The sequence below is a fragment of the Podarcis raffonei genome, chromosome 1, assembly GCF_027172205.1.
Source record: "Podarcis raffonei isolate rPodRaf1 chromosome 1, rPodRaf1.pri, whole genome shotgun sequence".
Lineage (NCBI taxonomy): Eukaryota > Metazoa > Chordata > Lepidosauria > Squamata > Lacertidae > Podarcis > Podarcis raffonei.
The window spans coordinates 107,395,837-107,405,998 of NC_070602.1; positions in this window are offsets into that span (position 1 = coordinate 107,395,837).

The window sequence follows — 10,162 nt, forward strand, 5'->3', positions numbered from 1 at the left end:
TCGCACAAATACTGTGGTCACGATCCAGAATAAGGCGTTTTAAAGCATTCTAGAATGAAGTATTCTAAAAAACCCTTTTAACACAGGGGGCTGTCAGACCATTGATTCATCTAGCTCAGTATCATGTTCACCTACTGGAAGATGCTTCCAAGGGTTTCAGGAAGGGGATATTCCCAGCCCAATCTGGAGATGCTAGGGATTCAACCTGAGACCTTCTGCAAAAATGATGCAATTGTAAAACTGAAAACTTTTTTTTAAAAGTAGAACCTGTGACTTTCTCCATACAGGGCAGATCCTCTACCACTGAGCTACGGCCTTATTTGTCCACCTGTGTGTGATTTATTGGTGGTACTGCTGGTACAATGGCGGGTGGCGCTATGGTCTAAACCACTGAGCCTCTTGGGCTTGCTGATCAGAAGGTCGGCGGTTCAAATCCCCACAAAGGGGTGAGCTCCTGTTGCTCTGCCCCTGCTCCTGCCAACCTAGCAGTTCGAAAGCATGCCAGTGCAAGTAGATAAATAGGTACCACTGCGGCAGGAAGGTAGATGGCGTTTCTGTGTACTCTGGTTTCCATCAAGGTGTTCTGTTGCGCCAGAAGTGGTTTAGTCATGCTGGCCACATGACCTGGAAAGCTGTCTGTGGACAAACACCAGCTCCCTCAGCCTGAAAGTGAGATGAGTGCCACAACCCCATAGTCACCTTTGACTGGACTTAACTGTCCAGGGGTCCTTTACCCCTTTACTTTTTTTACAATGCATTTTAGGTTGGGGTGTGTCCCCTTACTTGACAGTCCATGCTTGAGGATCCTGTTACTGCAAGGTTGCAAAACCATGCACTGTAACATGGGAGTGGGCTCTATTTAGCACAGCAGTATCCCCTCCAAGTGTCCCGATTATCCAAGGACAGCCCAGGAATTACGAAAGTCATCCCGGCTTCTGATTTGATCCTGGAATGTCCCTATTTTCCCTAGTGCTGCCACCGCTGAGATTAGAAAGGAGGATGTGCCAGCGATTGCCCCAAGTGGCAGCTGTGGCTGTGAAGGAGCATCCCATTGCCTCTCCATGGCCGTTGCTGCCAACCTACTCCATTGGGCAGCTCACAGCGGCTGCTGGAGAGTGGGCGAGCAGGAGGCGAGGCCTCTGCTCTGAGGGGCAGGCCGAGGGCACGGCTCCCCAGAGAGCCAGTGTGGTGTAGTGGTTAAGAACGGTAGTCTCGTAATCTGGGGAACCGGGTTCGCATCTCCGCTCCTCCACATGCAGCTGCTGGGTGACCTTGGGCTAGTCACACTTCTCTGAAGTCTCTCAGCCCCACTCACCTCACAGAGTGTTTGTTATGGGGGAGGAAGGGAAAGGAGAATGTTAGCCGCTTTGAGACTCCTTCTGGTAGTGATAAAGCGGGATATCAAATCCAAACACTTCTTCTCTTCTTCCCCTGGGTGGAAAGAAAGGGGGAGCGGAGCAAAGCGGAGCACAAGGAGTCTTGTTTGTTTGTTTAAATTGCTTTGTGCACCCATGCCTATTCTTGCCCCCTTTCTAAAATTTAGTGTGTGTTTTTCTGTTTGTAAATCTACCGAAACAGTGGCACACGTCCTCCTGTCTTGCACTCTCTACAAAGACCTGAGGAATGAGATCATCACCCCACTCGTACTAATCATCCCAGGGCGCTCAACCACTGCCACAATGTCCTTTCCTTTATCAGATCAAAACAAGCAGATAACAGCAAAGGTTGCTAGGTTCATAGCAGGGACAATCAGAATAAGGGCCACTAACTTTAATTGTGCTCTTATATCAAACTTCCTTTTCTGCGTATACTGTAATGTTTTACTTTTGCTATGGTCATTGGCTAATGTGAATAAAGGTTTATCTTATCTTACCAAAGAAGAAAATAAAATAAAATTTGGTTTAAGGGTTTTTCTCAGGACGGTGGAGGGTGTGAGTGCTGTGCTTGTGGTGGCCCTCACCCTTTTTCTGATAGGAACTACACTGCAGGTGGGGGGAGGACAAAAATGGGGGGTCGAGGAGGGTTGGTTGGGGTGCGAGAGAGAAATGTCCCTATTTTCAACTGAGGAATGTTGGTGAGTCTGCAGTCGGACTTGTCTTCTAAGTGGGTCTGCATATGATTGGCCAGCACCTGCATTTACAGGGCTGTGTGCCAGATTCATCTGAATCCCAAAGTGAATTGAGCCAGTTTAGGTGACACTGGGCTTCCACCAAGTCAGATTGAGGCAGCCCCATATTGAGTCAGGTTGGCCCACCCAGAGCACCCTGGGTCTCTCAAGGAGCAGGATGATGGTTGGGAAGAAGGAGAAGTCGTCTGGCTCTTCAAAGAGCAGCACAGGGCTAAGTTTCTAAAAGGACTTTCCAATAGCTCTGTATTTTGGCTGCACACTTGATCCCAACAGAGGAACCCATGTGTGCAGCCACAGTGAGCAGGACTGAACCCTCAAGAAACCCGAATCACCCTAAAACCCCTAATTAAACATTAGCTCTGACCCTGAATTGATCTGGGCCAGATCCAGGCAAGTATTCCCGTGTGTGTGTGTGTGTGTGTGTGTGTGTGTGTGTGTGTGCAGCTGTAGTATTGACCACAGCAGTCCACAGAGCTCAAATTGCTTCTGTAAAGGATGTTGTGCGCATCCATGCATCAAGACGGTAAATGGCCGTTCATGGGATGACGTTTGATCTGGACTTTTTACAGAGATAACATTGCTTACCCACACATTGCCTGCTTCTCCCCCCCCCCCAACACCTGTATGCTTCAGTGCCCATTCGCTCCTGATGGCAAATATGTCAAAATCAACACCAGCAGCATTTGACGTTAGTAATGGGGTAGGGAGACAGGAAGCACAAGTGACTTGCTCTTCCTGCTCATCATGTATCTTTGCAATGTCCTCTGTTTAATTTCCACATCTGTCCCTTGGGTCAATTCTGCAAGCTGTCCGCACATTGGGAGACTGCACAGCTAATGGCAAAGGCAGATGTGGAGGTTCTACCTAAGTCAATGGGGAAAAGGAAGCAGAGGCTATTGTACCTTAGCAGACTATTGGAAATGATTATTTTTTAATGTACAACTAGCTCTATCTGCTCTATTGGACATATCTGGCCATTAATGTACTCTACACAGTCCATGAAACATTGGTGGAGCAGCGTGTACAAAGGAGCTGGAATGGAAGAGCGAGTCTAATCAGGTGTGGGGCGAAACATAAAGTCTCCTAAGATCTGCTTTGTGGTTTGCCATCAGAATGGCTTATTTATTTCAAAGCATTCTATGCCTCTTTCCCCAGGGCGTACACTTTGGGGCGTGGCCATATTCCAGAGCTAGGGCATCTGATCATGAAGAAGACCCCAGGTTCAGTCCCCAGGTAGGGCTGCGAAAGTCTCCTGCCCCAAACCCTGGAAAGTCACTGCCGGCCAAAGCATGCATTACTGAGCTCAGTGGACCCAGTGGTCTGGCTTGGCAGAAGGCAGTTTCCTATGTACATCAAATGTTTACAAAGAACAGACAACATCTCTCTAACGTAAAAAGAAATATCATTTATAGTCCCCAGGGCCACTCAAACCAAGTGCTCTTGATCAACATGTTTGTTTCTTTGTTGACACACTTGGCTAGCTGAATGGTGTTTCAGTAGCGACTGGTTTCTATAAGCCATTTCCCCTGAAGACCAGCATTTTGCTCAAACTGCGCTGGGGACTGCCATTGTTTCAATCTGTGTGCGCCCAAAGGGGTTTGATGCCACTTGTCATGCTGAAGTGTTGTGCTGCCCTATCTTTGCAGCATTTTAAGACATTTCTCAAAACATTTCCTTCCTATTCCTCCCTCCCCACCCCTCCTGCCACCAGTGGGGATAATCTTGATCTGCAGCTGGAACCATTTTCTTGCAAAATACCTGGGGTGGGTGGGTGTGGACCTTGTTAGTGTACGAAAGCTGATCTATTTCTGCAACTTGCATGGACGGGCGCTGAGGTTTTATGGATTTCTGTTTGCAACAAAGAGAAGAAAGGGCAGACAGCTGCTTGCTTGGAGCTAGAAGTACACCCGACTTTGCCTCACAGCCTGGAAAAATCCAAGGCACCAGATTGCTGGAGCCTATAGAAAAATCACATTGGCATCTAGGATTCTGAAAACCTTTTTGCTGTTATGGTGGGCAGTGATGAAGAACAATGCACACACTCCAGTGACGTGGTCTAGCTGCTTCCTTATCTTTTGATCAGGGTCTCTGAGCCATTGGGAGAAGCTGAGCAGGCCAGCCAGCATGAGGAAGGAACAAGCATCACCATGAAGAACATAAGAAGACCGTGTGCTACCAGGCCAGTGACCCATTCAGTTCAGCATCCTGTTCTTACAATGGAAGCTGAAACATGAGCACAAGAGCCCTCTCCTCTCCTGTTGTTTCCAGCAACTAGTATCTAGAACCAGTTCTGCATCCAATCATGGAGGTAGATCACAGCCATTATGGCTAGTAGCCATTGATAGCCCCCACCTACACGAATGTCTCTAACTCTCTTTCAAAGCCATCCAAGTTTGTGGACACGGGTGGCGCTGTGGGTTAAACCAGAGAGCCTAGGACTTGCCGATCAGAAGGTTGGCGGTTTGAATCCCCGTGACGGGGTGAGCTCCTGTTGCTCGGTCCCTGCTCCTGCCAACCTAGCAGTTCGAAAGCACGTCAAAGTGCAAGTAGATAAATAGGTACCGCTCCGGCGGGAAGGTAAACGGCGTTTCCGTGCGCTGCTCTGGTTTGCCAGAAGCGGCTTAGTCATGCTGGCCACATGACCCGGAAGCTGTATGCCGGCTCCCTCGGCCAATAAAGCGAGATCAGCGCCGCCACCCCAGAGTCGGTCACGACTGGACCTAATGGTCAGGGGTCCCTTTACCTTTACCTTTAAGTTGGTGGCCATCTCTGCCTCCTTGGGGGGAGGGGAACAAATCCCATAGTTTGACTATGCTCTGTGAAGAGGTACTTTTAAAAATCTGCCCTGAGTCTTCCTACGTCCATCTTCGTTGGATGTCTACAAGTTCCAGCGTTACAATAGAGGGAGGAAAAAGTTCTCTATCCACTTTCTCCTTGCCAATCATCATTCTAGGAGGGTATAGCATGTTGCCTCTTACTTGCCTTTGATCTAAACCAGGGTTTCTGGACTACAGCTCCCATCATCCCTAGCTAGCAGAGCCAGAGGTCAGGGATGATGGGAATTGTAGTCCAAAACCAGCTAGCGACCCATGTAAAGGTGGAAAAACTTCTCTATCCAATTTCTTCCTGCCATGTTTGGGAAACCCTAATCTAAACGGAAAGCTTAAACTTGGCCACTATAAAGGTTGCTGGCATCAGGGGATTGTAACAGGCAAGAAGGAGAGCTGCTGTTTGTCCGCATCTGCCAGCGTCCATCACCCTGGGAGGCAGCCTCACTCTGTGTAATGGGAAAGCCAGCTCGGATTTCTGACAAGTTCCTAAGAATTCTTATGCAGCATTCCATAGCCAGATACCTCCAAACGGGAATGGAGGCACACATAAGATCCACTTCAAAACTATGTCTAGTATTTTCAAGCAGGAAGGTGTGCATGTGTCTTCCTTTGCAGAGTTTTCCTTCCTCCTGGTTGTAAATAATAATAATTTTATTATTTATATCCCGCCCACCTGGCTGGGTTTCCCCAGCCGCTCTGGGAGGCTTCCAGCATGTATAGAAACAGAATAAGAAAGTCCATCCCCACCGATGCAGATCCACAGATAGGCAGCAGGTGGCGCACATTGTGCAATGTCTTTCACGTGGCTGTCTGGCCTTTTCGTAAATGGATTGCAACCAAAACTCAGAAGGATTGTTTCAGTTGATTGGAATACCTACGCCCAATTTCTGCTTGTACTAGGACGTATCTGGCACAAACCACAAGGAGTCCCATGGCACCTTAAAGATGAGCACATAAAGTTTTTCTGAGCGAGAGATCTCTTCTTCAGATTTCTGGTGGAAGTTTAACCCAGCATAAATTTAATCCAGTAAAATGACCTGACTCAAAGGAGAAAAACTTGCTCATACCTAGGCACAGTTGTGTAGAAGTGAGGGTTTTGGCTGCTACACATTGCACCTTTAATACACATTCAAAGCACCGTAGTTTACCCCTCACAGAGTTTCAGTTCCAAGCAATGTTTAACAAACTAGAGTGCCCAGTTTTCTATGAAGGGGGAAATGTGCTTCAAATGTGCACATTCAGCTATAAAAACTTTCTGGGCTTCAGCAAAGCCACTACCCCTTAGCTTCCCTACCTTAGGATTGAACATCTAGCACCCAGGATTCTCATCTGAATTATTTTACTGGCCTATTTCCCAAGCTACATTTTGGTATTTGTGGATTATTTATTTATTTATTACCCACTCTTTCGCCTTCAGGTTTTTAATGTTATTAAAATATAACATAGAGGCACACACAGCCAGGGCTATATTTAGGTTTGAAGGTAATGGGGCTTTATATGTCCAGCTGTCCTTTGTCAACAACAAATTGTTGCTGTTTTTTGTGTTGAATATATGCTATATGGTAATTTATGGACCTAATAGGTATCTAAAGCTATTTGCACATAATAAAAGGAAACAGTTAACTTGTTTAATATTTATGCTAAGATTCAGGTAGGTAGCCGTGTTGGTCTGATGCAGTTGAAATAAATAACTGAACATAAGCAATTGAAGTTTAAAAGAAGCTGCAACATCTATTAGTCTTAGCATAAATAAATTAAAAAATTAAAAAAAATTGTCCAGTAGCACCTTAGAGACCAACTAAGTTTGTTCTGGCCATAAGTTTCGTGTATACTTCTTCAGATCTGTTTCCTGAAAGAACATGACCTCCTAATACCTCCTTTGTTTTATCCACTTTGTTCTGTTAAATATATCTTACTTATTTGTTCAACTTCTGCCTGAGTCTCCAAGTACCAAAGTGCTAAGGTACTACTGGACAATTTTTTTTAATTTTTAAATTTATGCTCAGACTAATAGATGTTACAGCTTCTTTTAAACTTCAGTTGCTTATGTTCAGTTATTGCACTTCAAGTAGATGCTATAAGTTTCTAAACTAGATGGTAAATGCTCAGCTTATTTCCAGCTATTTCACTTCAGTTCCTTAAATCAGTTGTTGCTTAAGTGTTACAACTTAATACTCCAGTTCTTAACCAAGGTGGTGCTTTCTGTCAGTTACCCAACCATTTGACAACCACACTCCTGAGGTACTCCAAATAGTACAACAGATCCAGGGGATCACCACAACCCTCATAACTGGTTTGGGAGTCTTCTCTTTCTAGAAGAGCTTTCATCTCCTGACTGAAATGAGACCCAAGTAGATTGCATCCTCACAGCATCTAGTTCTCCTAGATCAAACTCAGCTGCCCAGTTAACTTCTGTCTGAATACTCTCCCAAGACACTAAAACCTGTCTTCCTATCTAAGCTAAGAGACTCCAGATATGAGACTATACTATGAAGCCTCTTGTCTTTGTTGGTTCAAGGAATGGATGACATTAGAGAATTCACATGTTCTAGAATTAGAAGGGCATGATAATATTTTTGGCTAGCTGTAGATATATTCCTCAGAGTGGATGTCACGCAGAGACCAGGACTGACTCACTAACACTCCCTCCCCGAACTATCTCTCAGACTAAACCATATCGCTATCTGAATGTTCTCTCAGAAACCTCTCCTTTTATTCTCCCTCGCAAAGGGCTGCTCCACCCCTCTCTGACTAGCTGGCTTGGTAGCAAATCAGAGAGAGGCTCCAGCCCTCTGGTGGAATTCTGAGGCACTGCATCACCCGACTATGGTCTGGCTCTGCTGCCTGTCACAGAAGGGGTCAACACCTTCTATTTGTTTATCACATGATCAATCAGATGACCAGGGAGGGGACATTTAGCTCTGTTCCCTCCCTGTGGCTGCTTTAAATTTCCTCTCTCTTTGCCTCTGCACCCCAAATCTGTGTGTGGGGCGGTGTCTTTGCAGGCCATTAAAAATTGTTTTGTAGCACCCCCCCCCAATGGATAAGATTGCAGCTTAACTGCAAGCAACACTATTTCTTTTTTAATCCACCATAGTCAGAACTTGAAGTTGGCTACTTTCAATTTACACAATCAAAGGACTTTGCGCCCTGAGAGTACTTCTGACTGTAGTTTCAGAAAATGAAATTTTAATGGAAAATAATAAGCAGCGGCAAAACAGGAATAATCTCATTTAACTGCAAGTGATTAGAGCACTTAGGCAAAATGTACTAAACATCTGCAGCCTCTGATTGCAAACTTGTTAGACACGCTGAAAAAAGGAAGATAAAATGGGATATAGATGTGATTTGATTCTTTTGATGACAAAACATGAAGTCACTAACATCTTGGCTGGCTGAGGATGCTTTTCCACAGTCAATCATCCTGGCAGACCAAGGCTCAGTAGTCAGACGCGAGTCTTACTGTGTTCAACGAGTGTATAAGATTGCAACCCTAAAAACCTGGAGCAGTTTCATGAACCTGGGCACCATCTTGCTGCATACAGCTTTGTGTTGGGAGATGCTGAAAGGCTGAGTTCATGGTTTCAGCTCCACTACGGAAGGGAAAAACCATGCAGCTCAGAAGCTGTACTACAGACTCCTGAAATGAAGGATTAGCTCCAATCTTACATCAGGAAGCTTCTTCCGTTATTGCCCCTTTAGACTGTACTTTGGTACAGGGTGCTCCAGACTGGCGTTTATCATGAGATCAGTGTTCCTCAAGCAAGCAATAGGAAAGAAAGAAAACCTTTCAGGATGGAACAAAACATGGTGCCTTTGCATTGCCTTTCAGACTCCTCCCCTTAAAAAATCCCACTCGTTTCCATGAAGAAGCTCCTTGCTCCATGGACTTTCTTGCTCAAACGTTTCAGTTAAACAACCCAGAGCTGCAGATAGCGATGGAAGGATCTGTTCACTTCCGGCTTCTCTGTTCCTCCCCCTTCCCCCATCTGAAATTTAGCACATTTTGTAGCATTTTGTGATTTTTTTGAATTGCTATTTTAAAAAATCCTCATGAATTTTTTTTAAAAAGATATTTATTGAGTTTTTCCACCTTTATACATTAAAAAATCAAAAAATAAAAAAACAAAAAAGTTAAAAACACATAAAGTTTACAATCCTTATTTTCAATAACATATTTCCCTGACTTCCCCACACCTCCCCTTCTTATATTCCAATTCAAATTGTTAATTCAACAAGTTCTTGTCCCCAATTTTTGACCTTTTTATATTTAATTCATTTTAAAAAAACCAATTTTAACTTATAAACATCAGTATTTAAACATCAGTGCTCATTCTTAAAACTTTTTTCTAAAGTCGACCCAAATTCCCTTCCATGAATTCCCCAATTTTCATACTAATAACAAAACAAAATAAAAAAACAGATTATAATTCTGCACCCTTTGGATTCCCAAACCCCACCCCACCCCACCCTTTCCCGGTTTCAATCCCCAGCAAATGTCCATCAGTCTTAGTCTACTATCAGCCTGGAGACCTCACGTCCGAGGCTCTTAATTCTCTCTCAATTCCTCTCTGCCGGTTTTTTTGGTAGTCCTTAATATTAAACACCAGATCTCGGAGAAGTTCTGTCCCGATAGGGTCCATATTTCTTCCAGCCAGACCTCCATACTTAAAAGTGGAGCCTGAATCTTGTTTCTTACTCCTTTTAAGTCCAAATGTCCCAAAAGCTCCAACTTTCACCTTAATCAAATTTGTAATCCATAGGTCTTCAGATCTCCACATAAGGACATCTCTCCATTCTTCAATCTTCAATTTAAAACAGATTTTCATCATCCAGTACTTATTTTCCTTTGTAGCCATCATGTCAGGCCTCTGGCTCTCCTTTGTCATCTGCAACATTACATCTCCTGCTTCCTTTTCCTCAGAAACAACATATATCTCTTTCTCCACACTCTCAAATCTTTCAAGTGTCTCTTCTTGTCCAGCTGCATGGACTTCATGAGTCAAGTCCTTATCAAATTCAATGAATTTGTTTACTGTTAAGTCCAGAGTTGCAACATTTGTAGCCAAAACATCAATTTGGCCTTGTAACTTTCCCAAGAGAAGAAACACTCTGTCCAATTTAGCTTGAATTTTTCCTCCTTCAGCCATTCTTGTAATGTCCCAAAATCCCCTCTAGAGGGATTTTGGTTACTTTATCTTCC